This window comes from Oncorhynchus nerka, linkage group LG15, assembly GCF_034236695.1.
Source record: "Oncorhynchus nerka isolate Pitt River linkage group LG15, Oner_Uvic_2.0, whole genome shotgun sequence".
NCBI classification, from domain to species: domain Eukaryota; kingdom Metazoa; phylum Chordata; class Actinopteri; order Salmoniformes; family Salmonidae; genus Oncorhynchus; species Oncorhynchus nerka.
In genome coordinates, this window is record NC_088410.1 from 105890480 (window position 1) to 105908081 (window position 17602).

Here is a 17602-nt window from a genome sequence, read left to right on the forward strand (position 1 = left end):
AAAAATTGCATATACTGTAGCCATAATTTGTAGCACAGATTGTTGGATGAAATACAAACTAACCTTGCTTACTTATTTCAAAGCGAGGGCACATATTTCAGCCTTGTGGGAAAAAACGGACAAAGAGTTGACAAAATGCTTACAGCACCTGGTATTCCCAGGCGGTCTCCCATCCAAGTACTAACCAGGCCCGACCCTGCTTAGCTTCCGAGATCAGACGAGATCAGGCGTACTCAGGACAGTGTGGCCGTAAGCGAGAAACCATCTCTTGGTGCACTATATAAAGTCAAAGTGAGTCTGATTAACAGCTGTTGCATTTTCACCATTTAGATAAGAATCTTTGTGTCACTCAAAATGTGGAAAAAATTGCATATACTGTAGCCATAATTTGTAGCACAGATTGTTGGATGAAATACAAACTAACCTTGCTTACTTATTTCAAAGCGAGGGCACATATTTCAGCCTTGTGGGAAAAAACGGACAAAGAGTTGACAAAATGCTTACAGCACCTGGTATTCCCAGGCGGTCTCCCATCCAAGTACTAACCAGGCCCGACCCTGCTTAGCTTCCGAGATCAGACGAGATCAGGCGTACTCAGGACAGTGTGGCCGTAAGCGAGAAACCATCTCTTGGTGCACTATATAAAGTCAAAGTGAGTCTGATTAACAGCTGTTGCATTTTCACCATTTAGATAAGAATCTTTGTGTCACTCAAAATGTGGAAAAAATTGCATATACTGTAGCCATAATTTGTAGCACAGATTGTTGGATGAAATACAAACTAACCTTGCTTACTTATTTCAAAGCGAGGGCATATTTCAGCCTTGTGGGAAAAAACGGACAAAGAGTTGACAAAATGCTTACAGCACCTGGTATTCCCAGGCGGTCTCCCATCCAAGTACTAACCAGGCCCGACCCTGCTTAGCTTCCGAGATCAGACGAGATCAGGCGTACTCAGGACAGTGTGGCCGTAAGCGAGAAACCATCTCTTGGTGCACTATATAAAGTCAAAGTGAGTCTGATTAACAGCTGTTGCATTTTCACCATTTAGATAAGAATCTTTGTGTCACTCAAAATGTGGAAAAATTGCATATACTGTAGCCATAATTTGTAGCACAGATTGTTGGATGAAATACAAACTAACCTTGCTTACTTATTTCAAAGCGAGGGCACATATTTCAGCCTTGTGGGAAAAAACGGACAAAGAGTTGACAAAATGCTTACAGCACCTGGTATTCCCAGGCGGTCTCCCATCCAAGTACTAACCAGGCCCGACCCTGCTTAGCTTCCGAGATCAGACGAGATCAGGCGTACTCAGGACAGTGTGGCCGTAAGCGAGAAACCATCTCTTGGTGCACTATATAAAGTCAAAGTGAGTCTGATTAACAGCTGTTGCATTTTCACCATTTAGATAAGAATCTTTGTGTCACTCAAAATGTGGAAAAAATTGCATATACTGTAGCCATAATTTGTAGCACAGATTGTTGGATGAAATACAAACTAACCTTGCTTACTTATTTCAAAGCGAGGGCACATATTTCAGCCTTGTGGGAAAAAAACGGACAAAGAGTTGACAAAATGCTTACAGCACCTGGTATTCCCAGGCGGTCTCCCATCCAAGTACTAACCAAGCCCGAACCTGCTTAGCTTCCGAGATCAGACGAGATCAGGCGTACTCAGGACAGTGTGGCCGTAAGCGAGCGAGAAACCATCTCTTGGTGCACTATATAAAGTCAAAGTGAGTCTGATTAACAGCTGTTGCATTTTCACCATTTAGATAAGAATCTTTGTGTCACTCAAAATGTGGAAAAAATTGCATATACTGTAGCCATAATTTGTAGCACAGATTGTTGGATGAAATACAAACTAACCTTGCTTACTTATTTCAAAGCGAGGGCACATATTTCAGCCTTGTGGGAAAAAAACGGACAAAGAGTTGACAAAATGCTTACAGCACCTGGTATTCCCAGGCGGTCTCCCATCCAAGTACTAACCAAGCCCGACCCTGCTTAGCTTCCGAGATCAGACGAGATCAGGCGTACTCAGGACAGTGTGGCCGTAAGCGAGAAACCATCTCTTGGTGCACTATATAAAGTCAAAGTGAGTCTGATTAACAGCTGTTGCATTTTCACCATTTAGATAAGAATCTTTGTGTCACTCAAAATGTGGAAAAAATTGCATATACTGTAGCCATAATTTGTAGCAGATTGTTGGATGAAATACAAACTAACCTTGCTTACTTATTTCAAAGCGAGGGCACATATTTCAGCCTTGTGGGAAAAAACGGACAAAGAGTTGACAAAATGCTTACAGCACCTGGTATTCCCAGGCGGTCTCCCATCCAAGTACTAACCAGGCCCGACCCTGCTTAGCTTCCGAGATCAGACGAGATCAGGCGTACTCAGGACAGTGTGGCCGTAAGCGAGAAACCATCTCTTGGTGCACTATATAAAGTCAAAGTGAGTCTGATTAACAGCTGTTGCATTTTCACCATTTAGATAAGAATCTTTGTGTCACTCAAAATGTGGAAAAATTGCATATACTGTAGCCATAATTTGTAGCACAGATTGTTGGATGAAATACAAACTAACCTTGCTTACTTATTTCAAAGCGAGGGCACATATTTCAGCCTTGTGGGAAAAAAACGGACAAAGAGTTGACAAAATGCTTACAGCACCTGGTATTCCCAGGCGGTCTCCCATCCAAGTACTAACCAGGCCCGACCCTGCTTAGCTTCCGAGATCAGACGAGATCAGGCGTACTCAGGACAGTGTGGCCGTAAGCGAGAAACCATCTCTTGGTGCACTATATAAAGTCAAAGTGAGTCTGATTAACAGCTGTTGCATTTTCACCATTTAGATAAGAATCTTTGTGTCACTCAAAATGTGGAAAAAATTGCATATACTGTAGCCATAATTTGTAGCACAGATTGTTGGATGAAATACAAACTAACCTTGCTTACTTATTTCAAAGCGAGGGCACATATTTCAGCCTTGTGGGAAAAAACGGACAAAGAGTTGACAAAATGCTTACAGCACCTGGTATTCCCAGGCGGTCTCCCATCCAAGTACTAACCAAGCCCGACCCTGCTTAGCTTCCGAGATCAGACGAGATCAGGCGTACTCAGGACAGTGTGGCCGTAAGCGAGAAACCATCTCTTGGTGCACTATATAAAGTCAAAGTGAGTCTGATTAACAGCTGTTGCATTTTCACCATTTAGATAAGAATCTTTGTGTCACTCAAAATGTGGAAAAATTGCATATACTGTAGCCATAATTTGTAGCACAGATTGTTGGATGAAATACAAACTAACCTTGCTTACTTATTTCAAAGCGAGGGCACATATTTCAGCCTTGTGGGAAAAAACGGACAAAGAGTTGACAAAATGCTTACAGCACCTGGTATTCCCAGGCGGTCTCCCATCCAAGTACTAACCAGGCCCGACCCTGCTTAGCTTCTGAGATCAGACGAGATCAGGCGTACTCAGGACAGTGTGGCCGTAAGCGAGAAACCATCTCTTGGTGCACTATATAAAGTCAAAGTGAGTCTGATTAACAGCTGTTGCATTTTCACCATTTAGATAAGAATCTTTGTGTCACTCAAAATTGCATATACTGTAGCCATAATTTGTAGCACAGATTGTTGGATGAAATACAAACTAACCTTGCTTACTTATTTCAAAGCGAGGGCACATATTTCAGCCTTGTGGGAAAAAACGGACAAAGAGTTGACAAAATGCTTACAGCACCTGGTATTCCCAGGCGGTCTCCCATCCAAGTACTAACCAAGCCCGACCCTGCTTAGCTTCCGAGATCAGACGAGATCAGGCGTACTCAGGACAGTGTGGCCGTAAGCGAGAAACTATCTCTTGGTGCACTATATAAAGTCAAAGTGAGTCTGATTAACAGCTGTTGCATTTTCACCATTTAGATAAGAATCTTTGTGTCACTCAAAATGTGGAAAAAATTGCATATACTGTAGCCATAATTTGTAGCACAGATTGTTGGATGAAATACAAACTAACCTTGCTTACTTATTTCAAAGCGAGGGCACATATTTCAGCCTTGTGGGAAAAAACGGACAAAGAGTTGACAAAATGCTTACAGCACCTGGTATTCCCAGGCGGTCTCCCATCCAAGTACTAACCAGGCCCGACCCTGCTTAGCTTCCGAGATCAGACGAGATCAGGCGTACTCAGGACAGTGTGGCCGTAAGCGAGAAACCATCTCTTGGTGCACTATATAAAGTCAAAGTGAGTCTGATTAACAGCTGTTGCATTTTCACCATTTAGATAAGAATCTTTGTGTCACTCAAAATGTGGAAAAAATTGCATATACTGTAGCCATAATTTGTAGCACAGATTGTTGGATGAAATACAAACTAACCTTGCTTACTTATTTCAAAGCGAGGGCACATATTTCAGCCTTGTGGGAAAAAAACGGACAAAGAGTTGACAAAATGCTTACAGCACCTGGTATTCCCAGGCGGTCTCCCATCCAAGTACTAACCAGGCCCGACCCTGCTTAGCTTCTGAGATCAGACGAGATCAGGCGTACTCAGGACAGTGTGGCCGTAAGCGAGAAAACCATCTCTTGGTGCACTATATAAAGTCAAAGTGAGTCTGATTAACAGCTGTTGCATTTTCACCATTTAGATAAGAATCTTTGTGTCACTCAAAATGTGGAAAAATTGCATATACTGTAGCCATAATTTGTAGCACAGATTGTTGGATGAAATACAAACTAACCTTGCTTACTTATTTCAAAGCGAGGGCACATATTTCAGCCTTGTGGGAAAAAACGGACAAAGAGTTGACAAAATGCTTACAGCACCTGGTATTCCCAGGCGGTCTCCCATCCAAGTACTAACCAGGCCCGACCCTGCTTAGCTTCTGAGATCAGACGAGATCAGGCGTACTCAGGACAGTGTGGCCGTAAGCGAGAAACCATCTCTTGGTGCACTATATAAAGTCAAAGTGAGTCTGATTAACAGCTGTTGCATTTTCACCATTTAGATAAGAATCTTTGTGTCACTCAAAATGTGGAAAAATTGCATATACTGTAGCCATAATTTGTAGCACAGATTGTTGGATGAAATACAAACTAACCTTGCTTACTTATTTCAAAGCGAGGGCACATATTTCAGCCTTGTGGGAAAAAACGGACAAAGAGTTGACAAAATGCTTACAGCACCTGGTATTCCCAGGCGGTCTCCAATTCCAAGTACTAACCAGGCCCGACCCTGCTTAGCTTCCGAGATCAGACGAGATCAGGCGTACTCAGGACAGTGTGGCCGTAAGCGAGAAACCATCTCTTGGTGCACTATATAAAGTCAAAGTGAGTCTGATTAACAGCTGTTGCATTTTCACCATTTAGATAAGAATCTTTGTGTCACTCAAAATTGCATATACTGTAGCCATAATTTGTAGCACAGATTGTTGGATGAAATACAAACTAACCTTGCTTACTTATTTCAAAGCGAGGGCACATATTTCAGCCTTGTGGGAAAAAACGGACAAAGAGTTGACAAAATGCTTACAGCACCTGGTATTCCCAGGCGGTCTCCCATCCAAGTACTAACCAGGCCCGACCCTGCTTAGCTTCTGAGATCAGACGAGATCAGGCGTACTCAGGACAGTGTGGCCGTAAGCGAGAAACTATCTCTTGGTGCACTATATAAAGTCAAAGTGAGTCTGATTAACAGCTGTTGCATTTTCACCATTTAGATAAGAATCTTTGTGTCACTCAAAATGTGGAAAAAATTGCATATACTGTAGCCATAATTTGTAGCACAGATTGTTGGATGAAATACAAACTAACCTTGCTTACTTATTTCAAAGCGAGGGCACATATTTCAGCCTTGTGGGAAAAAACGGACAAAGAGTTGACAAAATGCTTACAGCACCTGGTATTCCCAGGCGGTCTCCCATCCAAGTACTAACCAAGCCCGACCCTGCTTAGCTTCCGAGATCAGACGAGATCAGGCGTACTCAGGACAGTGTGGCCGTAAGCGAGAAACCATCTCTTGGTGCACTATATAAAGTCAAAGTGAGTCTGATTAACAGCTGTTGCATTTTCACCATTTAGATAAGAATCTTTGTGTCACTCAAAATGTGGAAAAAATTGCATATACTGTAGCCATAATTTGTAGCACAGATTGTTGGATGAAATACAAACTAACCTTGCTTACTTATTTCAAAGCGAGGGCACATATTTCAGCCTTGTGGGAAAAAACGGACAAAGAGTTGACAAAATGCTTACAGCACCTGGTATTCCCAGGCGGTCTCCCATCCAAGTACTAACCAGGCCCGACCCTGCTTAGCTTCTGAGATCAGACGAGATCAGGCGTACTCAGGACAGTGTGGCCGTAAGCGAGAAACCATCTCTTGGTGCACTATATAAAGTCAAAGTGAGTCTGATTAACAGCTGTTGCATTTTCACCATTTAGATAAGAATCTTTGTGTCACTCAAAATGTGGAAAAAATTGCATATACTGTAGCCATAATTTGTAGCACAGATTGTTGGATGAAATACAAACTAACCTTGCTTACTTATTTCAAAGCGAGGGCACATATTTCAGCCTTGTGGGAAAAAAACGGACAAAGAGTTGACAAAATGCTTACAGCACCTGGTATTCCCAGGCGGTCTCCCATCCAAGTACTAACCAAGCCCGACCCTGCTTAGCTTCCGAGATCAGACGAGATCAGGCGTACTCAGGACAGTGTGGCCGTAAGCGAGAAACCATCTCTTGGTGCACTATATAAAGTCAAAGTGAGTCTGATTAACAGCTGTTGCATTTTCACCATTTAGATAAGAATCTTTGTGTCACTCAAAATGTGGAAAAAATTGCATATACTGTAGCCATAATTTGTAGCACAGATTGTTGGATGAAATACAAACTAACCTTGCTTACTTATTTCAAAGCGAGGGCACATATTTCAGCCTTGTGGGAAAAAACGGACAAAGAGTTGACAAAATGCTTACAGCACCTGGTATTCCCAGGCGGTCTCCCATCCAAGTACTAACCAGGCCCGACCCTGCTTAGCTTCTGAGATCAGACGAGATCAGGCGTACTCAGGACAGTGTGGCCGTAAGCGAGAAACCATCTCTTGGTGCACTATATAAAGTCAAAGTGAGTCTGATTAACAGCTGTTGCATTTTCACCATTTAGATAAGAATCTTTGTGTCACTCAAAATGTGGAAAAATTGCATATACAGCCATAATTTGTAGCACAGATTGTTGGATGAAATACAAACTAACCTTGCTTACTTATTTCAAAGCGAGGGCACATATTTCAGCCTTGTGGGAAAAAACGGACAAAGAGTTGACAAAATGCTTACAGCACCTGGTATTCCCAGGCGGTCTCCCATCCAAGTACTAACCAGGCCCGACCCTGCTTAGCTTCTGAGATCAGACGAGATCAGGCGTACTCAGGACAGTGTGGCCGTAAGCGAGAAACCATCTCTTGGTGCACTATATAAAGTCAAAGTGAGTCTGATTAACAGCTGTTGCATTTTCACCATTTAGATAAGAATCTTTGTGTCACTCAAAATGTGGAAAAAATTGCATATACTGTAGCCATAATTTGTAGCACAGATTGTTGGATGAAATACAAACTAACCTTGCTTACTTATTTCAAAGCGAGGGCACATATTTCAGCCTTGTGGGAAAAAAACGGACAAAGAGTTGACAAAATGCTTACAGCACCTGGTATTCCCAGGCGGTCTCCCATCCAAGTACTAACCAGGCCGACCCTGCTTAGCTTCCGAGATCAGACGAGATCAGGCGTACTCAGGACAGTGTGGCCGTAAGCGAGAAACCATCTCTTGGTGCACTATATAAAGTCAAAGTGAGTCTGATTAACAGCTGTTGCATTTTCACCATTTAGATAAGAATCTTTGTGTCACTCAAAATGTGGAAAAAATTGCATATACTGTAGCCATAATTTGTAGCACAGATTGTTGGATGAAATACAAACTAACCTTGCTTACTTATTTCAAAGCGAGGGCACATATTTCAGCCTTGTGGGAAAAAACGGACAAAGAGTTGACAAAATGCTTACAGCACCTGGTATTCCCAGGCGGTCTCCCATCCAAGTACTAACCAAGCCCGACCCTGCTTAGCTTCCGAGATCAGACGAGATCAGGCGTACTCAGGACAGTGTGGCCGTAAGCGAGAAACCATCTCTTGGTGCACTATATAAAGTCAAAGTGAGTCTGATTAACAGCTGTTGCATTTTCACCATTTAGATAAGAATCTTTGTGTCACTCAAAATGTGGAAAAAATTGCATATACTGTAGCCATAATTTGTAGCACAGATTGTTGGATGAAATACAAACTAACCTTGCTTACTTATTTCAAAGCGAGGGCACATATTTCAGCCTTGTGGGAAAAAACGGACAAAGAGTTGACAAAATGCTTACAGCACCTGGTATTCCCAGGCGGTCTCCCATCCAAGTACTAACCAAGCCCGACCCTGCTTAGCTTCCGAGATCAGACGAGATCAGGCGTACTCAGGACAGTGTGGCCGTAAGCGAGAAACCATCTCTTGGTGCACTATATAAAGTCAAAGTGAGTCTGATTAACAGCTGTTGCATTTTCACCATTTAGATAAGAATCTTTGTGTCACTCAAAATGTGGAAAAAATTGCATATACTGTAGCCATAATTTGTAGCACAGATTGTTGGATGAAATACAAACTAACCTTGCTTACTTATTTCATTAAGCGAGGGCACATATTTCAGCCTTGTGGGAAAAAACGGACAAAGAGTTGACAAAATGCTTACAGCACCTGGTATTCCCAGGCGGTCTCCCATCCAAGTACTAACCAGGCCCGACCCTGCTTAGCTTCTGAGATCAGACGAGATCAGGCGTACTCAGGACAGTGTGGCCGTAAGCGAGAAACCATCTCTTGGTGCACTATATAAAGTCAAAGTGAGTCTGATTAACAGCTGTTGCATTTTCACCATTTAGATAAGAATCTTTGTGTCACTCAAAATGTGGAAAAAATTGCATATACTGTAGCCATAATTTGTAGCACAGATTGTTGGATGAAATACAAACTAACCTTGCTTACTTATTTCAAAGCGAGGGCACATATTTCAGCCTTGTGGGAAAAAACGGACAAAGAGTTGACAAAATGCTTACAGCACCTGGTATTCCCAGGCGGTCTCCCATCCAAGTACTAACCAAGCCCGACCCTGCTTAGCTTCCGAGATCAGACGAGATCAGGCGTACTCAGGACAGTGTGGCCGTAAGCGAGAAACCATCTCTTGGTGCACTATATAAAGTCAAAGTGAGTCTGATTAACAGCTGTTGCATTTTCACCATTTAGATAAGAATCTTTGTGTCACTCAAAATGTGGAAAAAATTGCATATACTGTAGCCATAATTTGTAGCACAGATTGTTGGATGAAATACAAACTAACCTTGCTTACTTATTTCAAAGCGAGGGCACATATTTCAGCCTTGTGGGAAAAAACGGACAAAGAGTTGACAAAATGCTTACAGCACCTGGTATTCCCAGGCGGTCTCCCATCCAAGTACTAACCAGGCCCGACCCTGCTTAGCTTCCGAGATCAGACGAGATCAGGCGTACTCAGGACAGTGTGGCCGTAAGCGAGAAACCATCTCTTGGTGCACTATATAAAGTCAAAGTGAGTCTGATTAACAGCTGTTGCATTTTCACCATTTAGATAAGAATCTTTGTGTCACTCAAAATGTGAAAAAAATTGCATATACTGTAGCCATAATTTGTAGCACAGATTGTTGGATGAAATACAAACTAACCTTGCTTACTTATTTCAAAGCGAGGGCACATATTTCAGCCTTGTGGGAAAAAACGGACAAAGAGTTGACAAAATGCTTACAGCACCTGGTATTCCCAGGCGGTCTCCCATCCAAGTACTAACCAGGCCCGACCCTGCTTAGCTTCTGAGATCAGACGAGATCAGGCGTACTCAGGACAGTGTGGCCGTAAGCGAGAAACTATCTCTTGGTGCACTATATAAAGTCAAAGTGAGTCTGATTAACAGCTGTTGCATTTTCACCATTTAGATAAGAATCTTTGTGTCACTCAAAATGTGGAAAAAATTGCATATACTGTAGCCATAATTTGTAGCACAGATTGTTGGATGAAATACAAACTAACCTTGCTTACTTATTTCAAAGCGAGGGCACATATTTCAGCCTTGTGGGAAAAAACGGACAAAGAGTTGACAAAATGCTTACAGCACCTGGTATTCCCAGGCGGTCTCCCATCCAAGTACTAACCAAGCCCGACCCTGCTTAGCTTCCGAGATCAGACGAGATCAGGCGTACTCAGGACAGTGTGGCCGTAAGCGAGAAACCATCTCTTGGTGCACTATATAAAGTCAAAGTGAGTCTGATTAACAGCTGTTGCATTTTCACCATTTAGATAAGAATCTTTGTGTCACTCAAAATGTGGAAAAAATTGCATATACTGTAGCCATAATTTGTAGCACAGATTGTTGGATGAAATACAAACTAACCTTGCTTACTTATTTCAAAGCGAGGGCACATATTTCAGCCTTGTGGGAAAAAAAACGGACAAAGAGTTGACAAAATGCTTACAGCACCTGGTATTCCCAGGCGGTCTCCCATCCAAGTACTAACCAAGCCCGACCCTGCTTAGCTTCCGAGATCAGACGAGATCAGGCGTACTCAGGACAGTGTGGCCGTAAGCGAGAAACTATCTCTTGGTGCACTATATAAAGTCAAAGTGAGTCTGATTAACAGCTGTTGCATTTTCACCATTTAGATAAGAATCTTTGTGTCACTCAAAATGTGGAAAAAATTGCATATACTGTAGCCATAATTTGTAGCACAGATTGTTGGATGAAATACAAACTAACCTTGCTTACTTATTTCAAAGCGAGGGCACATATTTCAGCCTTGTGGGAAAAAACGGACAAAGAGTTGACAAAATGCTTACAGCACCTGGTATTCCCAGGCGGTCTCCCATCCAAGTACTAACCAAGCCCGACCCTGCTTAGCTTCCGAGATCAGACGAGATCAGGCGTACTCAGGACAGTGTGGCCGTAAGCGAGAAACTATCTCTTGGTGCACTATATAAAGTCAAAGTGAGTCTGATTAACAGCTGTTGCATTTTCACCATTTAGATAAGAATCTTTGTGTCACTCAAAATGTGGAAAAAATTGCATATACTGTAGCCATAATTTGTAGCACAGATTGTTGGATGAAATACAAACTAACCTTGCTTACTTATTTCAAAGCGAGGGCACATATTTCAGCCTTGTGGGAAAAAACGGACAAAGAGTTGACAAAATGCTTACAGCACCTGGTATTCCCAGGCGGTCTCCCATCCAAGTACTAACCAGGCCCGACCCTGCTTAGCTTCTGAGATCAGACGAGATCAGGCGTACTCAGGACAGTGTGGCCGTAAGCGAGAAACCATCTCTTGGTGCACTATATAAAGTCAAAGTGAGTCTGATTAACAGCTGTTGCATTTTCACCATTTAGATAAGAATCTTTGTGTCACTCAAAATTGCATATACTGTAGCCATAATTTGTAGCACAGATTGTTGGATGAAATACAAACTAACCTTGCTTACTTATTTCAAAGCGAGGGCACATATTTCAGCCTTGTGGGAAAAAAACGGACAAAGAGTTGACAAAATGCTTACAGCACCTGGTATTCCCAGGCGGTCTCCCATCCAAGTACTAACCAGGCCCGACCCTGCTTAGCTTCCGAGATCAGACGAGATCAGGCGTACTTTTTTTTTTTCTTTTATTATGAAAAAAACACATAATATTTCCAACGTTCAATCAATTTATAAGAAAGGATGAACAATTCATCCTTTTACAAAATCAAAAAAGAAAAGAAAAGAAAACCTATTAAAAACCCAATCATCCACCAAAACCAATTAATAATTAAAACCAAGTTTTCCATTCGACTCAATTTCAATAAAAGTGCTCCCCCACACAAACAATTTTTCAAAATTACATCCACCATATTTATATATTACTTCTATATCTTTCTCTAAAATACTTCTAAATAAAACCTCCACACTCACAATTTTCCCTTCATAATGTCCCAAATTCCTTCTTAGTCTTACAGCGTATCTGGCATGACTAAGAACAAAATTCATCAAATTAAAATTAAAAACTTTGCTTTTCCCAGTTAAACCAAAAAGAAACAACCTCCTCCACTCAACCCCAGCAACAATCTCTTCTCCCCAATGTTGTACTAAAATCCCCTTTAAAAACTTATGAAACTCTTCTAATCTACTACATTCAACAAAAAAGTGCATAAAATTTTCCACCCCGTACCACAAATATCACATTCCCTTTTAACATCTCTATTTATTTGATGTAAAACCACGTTCGTAAAAATCCTATTATGTTTCAATTTAAAATCATTGTCTTCACATTCTATAGAATTATATTTTACATTTACATTCTTCCATATTGATTTCACATCTATATTTGCAAACACCCTAGACCACACTTTTTCCGAAGCAGGAGTTTTTATCTCTCTTAAAATACATTTTTCATAAACCTTTTTAACTTTCAAACCTGACAAATCATACTTCTTCCCATTACTTTCATAATATAAAACCGGTAAACCCTTAGCTCTTGTAGCCACCTCTTTATTTATTAAAACACCCCACTCCCCAGGAAGACATCCTAATATTCTCTTATACATGTTCTCCACAGTAGTTCTACTTATTTCATCATTTTCTTCATCCACATTATCAAATATTGCCTGACATGGAAGGAACCCCGGAATGACCTCATATAAAATGTCCCCAATCTGTCTCATCCCAGCCCTCATAAAATATTTACAAAACAACATCTTATTATTATACTGTATCTTGGGATTTAAAAAAATTGGCTGATTTAAAATATTGTCTAAAATGGTACACTCATAATAAATATTTGGTAAAAACTCCCCCCAAGCCTCAAACACTTCTCTATAAAACAAAGGTATATTACCTAACATTTCCTTTTTCATACACATCAATAAACCATTGTCCCCCATCCTCCCAACCTCCTGCAAATACTCCTTAAAAATCTTTTCCATCCATAATCTAATTCACCATATAAATATTTACGTACCATTTTGACTCTAATTGCTTTTTTCCTCACATTTAAATCCACCAACTTCAAACCCCCCTCCTCATAACCTGCAATCAAAGTTTTAAAAGAAATTTTCGCACCTTTCCCATCCCATAAAAAATCAACTATAATCTTATTTATTTCCGATAAAACCCATTCTGGTACGTCTAAAACATTCATGACATGAATAAAAATTGACATCAGCAAGGAATTTACAACAATTACTTTCCCTTTTAATTTCAAAGACCTCCCCCTCCACATATTTACCACCTTTCTAACTTTATTCATTACACCACTCCATGTCAGATCCCTAGCTTCCTGTTCCTTCACCCTAAAAACACACCTAACACCTTAAAATAATCATTTACCATTTTAAAAGGAAAAGTCCCCTCATTAATCTTCCCAACATACATTATTACTGACTTCTCCATATTCACTTTTGCTCCTGAGGCTTGCTCATATACTTTAAAACACTCCATCACCCTTTTAACACTTCCCTCATCTCTAACTGTTATTGTGGTATCGTCTGCATATTGATGAATTAAACTAAAACCTCCTTGCGGAGTCTCTACACAATTTATAAAATTATCTTTTTTAAGGTATGCCGCTAAGGGTTCTCCGATAAAACATACAATAATGCTGATAAAGGGCACCCCTGTCTCACCGATCTCTCAAGAATAAAAGAATCTGTTAAAACCCCATTACATTTTACCCTACTTTTTGCCTTTCTATATAATAATTTTATCCATCCTATTATTCTGTTTCCAAACCCATATTTTTCCAGTACCCTAAACATAAAATCATGTTCCACCCTGTCAAAAGCTTTATTAAAATCTATACTTAAAACAATTCCCCCTCTCTTATCGCTATTCATTTTATTTATCACATCTCTAAGTGTAATAATAGTATCAGCTATGTCTCTTCCAGGCACACTATAATTTTGTGTAGGTGCTATAATATCATTTAAAACCATCTTCATCCTATTTGCCAATATCTTAGCTAAAATCTTATAATCTGAGTTTAATAAACTAATTGGCCTATAATTCTCCAATTTTAATTTGCTCCCCTTATTTTTATATAAAATCGATATCAGCCCTGTCACCATGGAGTCTGAAACAGTATTATTATCTTCCATATATTGATACACTTCCATTAAAATCGGTGCTAAAAAACTTTCATACATTTTATAAAACTCTGCAATTAGTCCATCTTCTCCAGGACTTTTATTTATTTGTAAACCCTTAATTGCATCTTTCACTTCATCCACTGTTATCTTCCTATCACATCTTTGCTTATCCTCAACACCAATTTGCACATCCACACTACCTAAAATCTCCTTTTACACACCCCTCATCCACCTCCCCCTTCTTAAATAAATCCTTATAAAAATTCTGTACGGTTTCTAATATCTCAACATAATCATTTACCACTTCACCCTTTACATTTTCTATCTCACTAATATATGATTTTGTCTGTTTAGTTTTCTCTAAACCAAGAAAAAAAGACGTACATTTTTCCCCTTCCAACACATACTTTGCCCTACTTCTAATAGATGCCCCCTTACACTTATCTATTTCACATTTGCTCAATTGTGCCTTTAAATCTAAAAACCTTTCAATATTATAAATAGGATCAATATCACATTTCCTCATTTCTTCATTCAATTTTGCTCTTAAAAAATGTTCTTCTCTTGTCATCCTACTCCTCTTCTTCCTTGCATATCTAATACTAAAACCTTTAATTTTTTTCTTTACATTTTCCCACCACTGGCATTTATCATTCCCTTTTTGCTTATCCTCCATTTCATGTTCTATCAAAGATTTAAGCTGTATTCCATATTCTTCATCACCTAGATACCCTGCATTCATGCACCATATTCCTCCCCTTTCCTTTCCTTATCTAACCCCACCGAAAATGTTAACCCAGCATGATCACTAAAAGTTGTAAAAATATAATTAATATCCTTCATAAAATTCCTTAACCCTTCATTTACTAAAACCAGATCTATCCGTGTCTGTTTTAACTCCCCTAAAACCACCTGCCTTCTAGAAAATCCTCTCTTGTTCGGGTTCTCGTCTCTCCATATATCAATCAGATTGTTTTCACACATAATCTTCCTTAAAACCCCCCTCGATACGTCATTTCTAAAAATAGCTCCCCTTGACATATCTAATCTATTCATTTTAACATTAAAATCCCCAACTAAAATACAGTTACCCTTGCACCATTTCCCTAATTCTAAAAATAAATTCCTTCGCTCTATCTCATTATTCGGCGCATAAATATTTATAATCCTAAAAACCCTATTCATATATTCAAAATCCAAAATTAAAATCCTCCCATTATTATCATTATATATCTTCTTCACATTTTCTACTACATCCTTCCTTAATAAAATTGCAACCCCACTTGAATTCCCTCTGCCATTGTTTACATAAATAAAATCCCTCCATATTTTTTTTTTTTTTCTTCTAAAACACAAACATCATCCCAGTGTGTTTCTTGAATACATAAAATATCTGAATTCTTCATTTGGACTATTCTATTAAATTTTCCCATTGTTCTCAAACCATTTGCATTTATTGACATTATATTGACCATTCTAATAAATAATAAAATAATAAAATATAATTTCATTATCCTCTACCTGTTATCCAGTTTCTTTCTTCTTCCACCCTCTCTCTCCCCCTCTTCCCACCGCTTTCCTCTTCCTGTATCCTTCCCTCGTTCTTTCCATCTTTTCCCCATCCTCCGTGTCCGATATCTCCTCCAAATCCATGTTATCCAGCCAACTCCCACTCTTGGCATCCACCTCCGTTGTGCTCCCCGTATTCATCTCCACTTCTGGTATAGTCGTTGTGCTCCCCGTGCTCATCGCCGTCTCTGGTATTGTCATCAACTCCATAACCCCTCCATTTCTTCACCCCCGAGCTACTTGTTAGTGCTGTGCTTTCCCCCAAAACCTGTGAGTCCCCCGTGCTTCCCCCAGTCCACTCCCCTCCTCCTGCCCAATTTCATTTATCTTCTGGTCCTTCTTCCTTCTTCCTTCCTCCGTCTGTCCACCTTCCACCACGTCCTCTCCTCCATCTTCTTCTCCTTCTTGCGACAATACCACTGCTTCCTCGAATATTGTTTGACTCCCTCTTCAGCCCTAGCCTCTCCACAGTTGCACTCCGCCAATCTCTTTCTGCATCCACCACAAAAATTCCTTTCCTTCTCTCCATCACATTCTCTCGCATAGTGTCCTTGATTGCCACACTTAAAACACTGAAATTCCGGGCAGTCTTTAACTATGTGCCCGGGTTGGATACACATACGACACACTCTGACCTGTTTGTCATGAATGACCCTGAAATATTCTGCTCCCTCCAACGTCTCAATTCTTGTAGAATAAGGTAATGATGTCACTTTTTCTGTGAACTTGACCTTGCAGAAACGTGTCCCGTCAACCACCTCCGTTCCTGGCCAAACTCTCCTCCTTATCTCCGAGACGGCCGCCACTCCCCAGCTACTCAGCTTGCTCAGTATCACACCATCTTCTACGTATACTGGGAGATTCATAAAAGACACCACCAATTCCTTCACATTAATGTCTCTCGCCAGAATCCTTGTGTCCTTTATTCGCAATCCATCCATTAACCGTTCTTTTCCTCTTTCATTTCTCATCGTAATTTCGTACTTCTTTTCTCCTTTCATTCGGCATCCCACCACCTCTCCACACTCCTCCTTAATTGCTCTTAGTAGTTCCATTGTCGTCACTTTGTCTTCTCCTTCCAACTTAATTGCCACCGTGTATTCTTTTCCATATTTCATTCCTTCGTTATCTTCATTTTTCTTCCGTTGCGCCTTTTCGTTGTCTTTGTCCATTCCGTTTGTCTTTTCCTTGTTGTCCGTCATGATAAAAATAAATCCAAAAAAACTCTCCCCCAAGCAGAAAAACTGCAAGGGGGAAGAATAACCAAACTTTAAACTATTCAACTAAAGAAAATAATAAATTATCTTGCAAAAACCAATTAATTAACAAAAATAGCTCTCGAGCAAACACTCTCCAGCAAACACTCACTCACAGCTCAGACACTCGCACCTGTCGTCACTTCTCCAATCAGGAAATGCGTACTCAGGCCAGTGTGGCCGTAAGCGAGAAACTAACTCTTGGTGCACTATATAAAGTCAAAGAGAGTCTGATTAACAGCTGTTGCATTTTCACCTTTTAGATAAATATCTTTGTGTCACTTAAAAAGTGGAAGAAATTGCATATACTGTAGCCATAATTTGTAGCACAGATCGTTGGATGATATACAAACTAACCTTGCTTACTTATTTCAAAGCGAGGGCACATATTTCAGCCTTGTGGGAAAAAATAGACAAAGAGTTGAAATTCCACAAGGCAGTGATGCTGATGAAATGATGGAAGACAAAAAGCTTATAGCACCTGGTATTCCCAGGCGGTCACCCATCCAAGTACTAACCAGCCCCGACCCTGCTTAGCTTCCGAGATCAGA

The 17602-nt window shown here is 40.3% G+C and overlaps 30 non-coding genes and 3 pseudogenes across 30 annotated transcripts; all 33 read right to left on the reverse strand.

The window, feature by feature from the left end:
• Positions 1-17602, reverse strand: part of LOC115118616 (synapsin-2-like) — a 299540-nt pseudogene that overhangs the window by 183595 nt on the left and 98343 nt on the right.
• LOC135560500 (5S ribosomal RNA) lies at positions 137-255 on the reverse strand. The gene has a single exon (XR_010459014.1). It is a non-coding gene; the product is annotated as a 5S ribosomal RNA (ribosomal RNA).
• On the reverse strand, positions 498-616 carry LOC135560501 (5S ribosomal RNA). Its single transcript, XR_010459015.1, has one exon. It is a non-coding gene; the product is annotated as a 5S ribosomal RNA (ribosomal RNA).
• LOC135560502 (5S ribosomal RNA) lies at positions 857-975 on the reverse strand. Its single transcript, XR_010459016.1, has one exon. It is a non-coding gene; the product is annotated as a 5S ribosomal RNA (ribosomal RNA).
• LOC135560503 (5S ribosomal RNA) lies at positions 1217-1335 on the reverse strand. The gene has a single exon (XR_010459017.1). It is a non-coding gene; the product is annotated as a 5S ribosomal RNA (ribosomal RNA).
• On the reverse strand, positions 1579-1697 carry LOC135560576 (5S ribosomal RNA). The gene has a single exon (XR_010459090.1). It is a non-coding gene; the product is annotated as a 5S ribosomal RNA (ribosomal RNA).
• LOC135560550 (5S ribosomal RNA) lies at positions 1945-2063 on the reverse strand. Its single transcript, XR_010459064.1, has one exon. It is a non-coding gene; the product is annotated as a 5S ribosomal RNA (ribosomal RNA).
• LOC135560504 (5S ribosomal RNA) lies at positions 2304-2422 on the reverse strand. Its single transcript, XR_010459018.1, has one exon. It is a non-coding gene; the product is annotated as a 5S ribosomal RNA (ribosomal RNA).
• Positions 2665-2783, reverse strand: LOC135560505 (5S ribosomal RNA). The gene has a single exon (XR_010459019.1). It is a non-coding gene; the product is annotated as a 5S ribosomal RNA (ribosomal RNA).
• Positions 3026-3144, reverse strand: LOC135560551 (5S ribosomal RNA). The gene has a single exon (XR_010459065.1). It is a non-coding gene; the product is annotated as a 5S ribosomal RNA (ribosomal RNA).
• On the reverse strand, positions 3386-3504 carry LOC135560479 (5S ribosomal RNA). Its single transcript, XR_010458993.1, has one exon. It is a non-coding gene; the product is annotated as a 5S ribosomal RNA (ribosomal RNA).
• LOC135560552 (5S ribosomal RNA) lies at positions 3736-3854 on the reverse strand. The gene has a single exon (XR_010459066.1). It is a non-coding gene; the product is annotated as a 5S ribosomal RNA (ribosomal RNA).
• LOC135560506 (5S ribosomal RNA) lies at positions 4097-4215 on the reverse strand. The gene has a single exon (XR_010459020.1). It is a non-coding gene; the product is annotated as a 5S ribosomal RNA (ribosomal RNA).
• On the reverse strand, positions 4459-4577 carry LOC135560480 (5S ribosomal RNA). Its single transcript, XR_010458994.1, has one exon. It is a non-coding gene; the product is annotated as a 5S ribosomal RNA (ribosomal RNA).
• Positions 4820-4938, reverse strand: LOC135560481 (5S ribosomal RNA). Its single transcript, XR_010458995.1, has one exon. It is a non-coding gene; the product is annotated as a 5S ribosomal RNA (ribosomal RNA).
• LOC135560599 (5S ribosomal RNA) lies at positions 5180-5299 on the reverse strand (annotated as a pseudogene).
• On the reverse strand, positions 5531-5649 carry LOC135560482 (5S ribosomal RNA). The gene has a single exon (XR_010458996.1). It is a non-coding gene; the product is annotated as a 5S ribosomal RNA (ribosomal RNA).
• Positions 5892-6010, reverse strand: LOC135560554 (5S ribosomal RNA). Its single transcript, XR_010459068.1, has one exon. It is a non-coding gene; the product is annotated as a 5S ribosomal RNA (ribosomal RNA).
• On the reverse strand, positions 6253-6371 carry LOC135560483 (5S ribosomal RNA). Its single transcript, XR_010458997.1, has one exon. It is a non-coding gene; the product is annotated as a 5S ribosomal RNA (ribosomal RNA).
• LOC135560555 (5S ribosomal RNA) lies at positions 6615-6733 on the reverse strand. The gene has a single exon (XR_010459069.1). It is a non-coding gene; the product is annotated as a 5S ribosomal RNA (ribosomal RNA).
• Positions 6976-7094, reverse strand: LOC135560484 (5S ribosomal RNA). The gene has a single exon (XR_010458998.1). It is a non-coding gene; the product is annotated as a 5S ribosomal RNA (ribosomal RNA).
• LOC135560485 (5S ribosomal RNA) lies at positions 7333-7451 on the reverse strand. Its single transcript, XR_010458999.1, has one exon. It is a non-coding gene; the product is annotated as a 5S ribosomal RNA (ribosomal RNA).
• LOC135560588 (5S ribosomal RNA) lies at positions 7695-7812 on the reverse strand (annotated as a pseudogene).
• On the reverse strand, positions 8055-8173 carry LOC135560556 (5S ribosomal RNA). The gene has a single exon (XR_010459070.1). It is a non-coding gene; the product is annotated as a 5S ribosomal RNA (ribosomal RNA).
• Positions 8416-8534, reverse strand: LOC135560557 (5S ribosomal RNA). The gene has a single exon (XR_010459071.1). It is a non-coding gene; the product is annotated as a 5S ribosomal RNA (ribosomal RNA).
• On the reverse strand, positions 8779-8897 carry LOC135560487 (5S ribosomal RNA). Its single transcript, XR_010459001.1, has one exon. It is a non-coding gene; the product is annotated as a 5S ribosomal RNA (ribosomal RNA).
• On the reverse strand, positions 9140-9258 carry LOC135560558 (5S ribosomal RNA). Its single transcript, XR_010459072.1, has one exon. It is a non-coding gene; the product is annotated as a 5S ribosomal RNA (ribosomal RNA).
• LOC135560507 (5S ribosomal RNA) lies at positions 9501-9619 on the reverse strand. Its single transcript, XR_010459021.1, has one exon. It is a non-coding gene; the product is annotated as a 5S ribosomal RNA (ribosomal RNA).
• LOC135560488 (5S ribosomal RNA) lies at positions 9862-9980 on the reverse strand. The gene has a single exon (XR_010459002.1). It is a non-coding gene; the product is annotated as a 5S ribosomal RNA (ribosomal RNA).
• Positions 10223-10341, reverse strand: LOC135560559 (5S ribosomal RNA). The gene has a single exon (XR_010459073.1). It is a non-coding gene; the product is annotated as a 5S ribosomal RNA (ribosomal RNA).
• LOC135560560 (5S ribosomal RNA) lies at positions 10586-10704 on the reverse strand. Its single transcript, XR_010459074.1, has one exon. It is a non-coding gene; the product is annotated as a 5S ribosomal RNA (ribosomal RNA).
• Positions 10947-11065, reverse strand: LOC135560561 (5S ribosomal RNA). Its single transcript, XR_010459075.1, has one exon. It is a non-coding gene; the product is annotated as a 5S ribosomal RNA (ribosomal RNA).
• On the reverse strand, positions 11308-11426 carry LOC135560489 (5S ribosomal RNA). The gene has a single exon (XR_010459003.1). It is a non-coding gene; the product is annotated as a 5S ribosomal RNA (ribosomal RNA).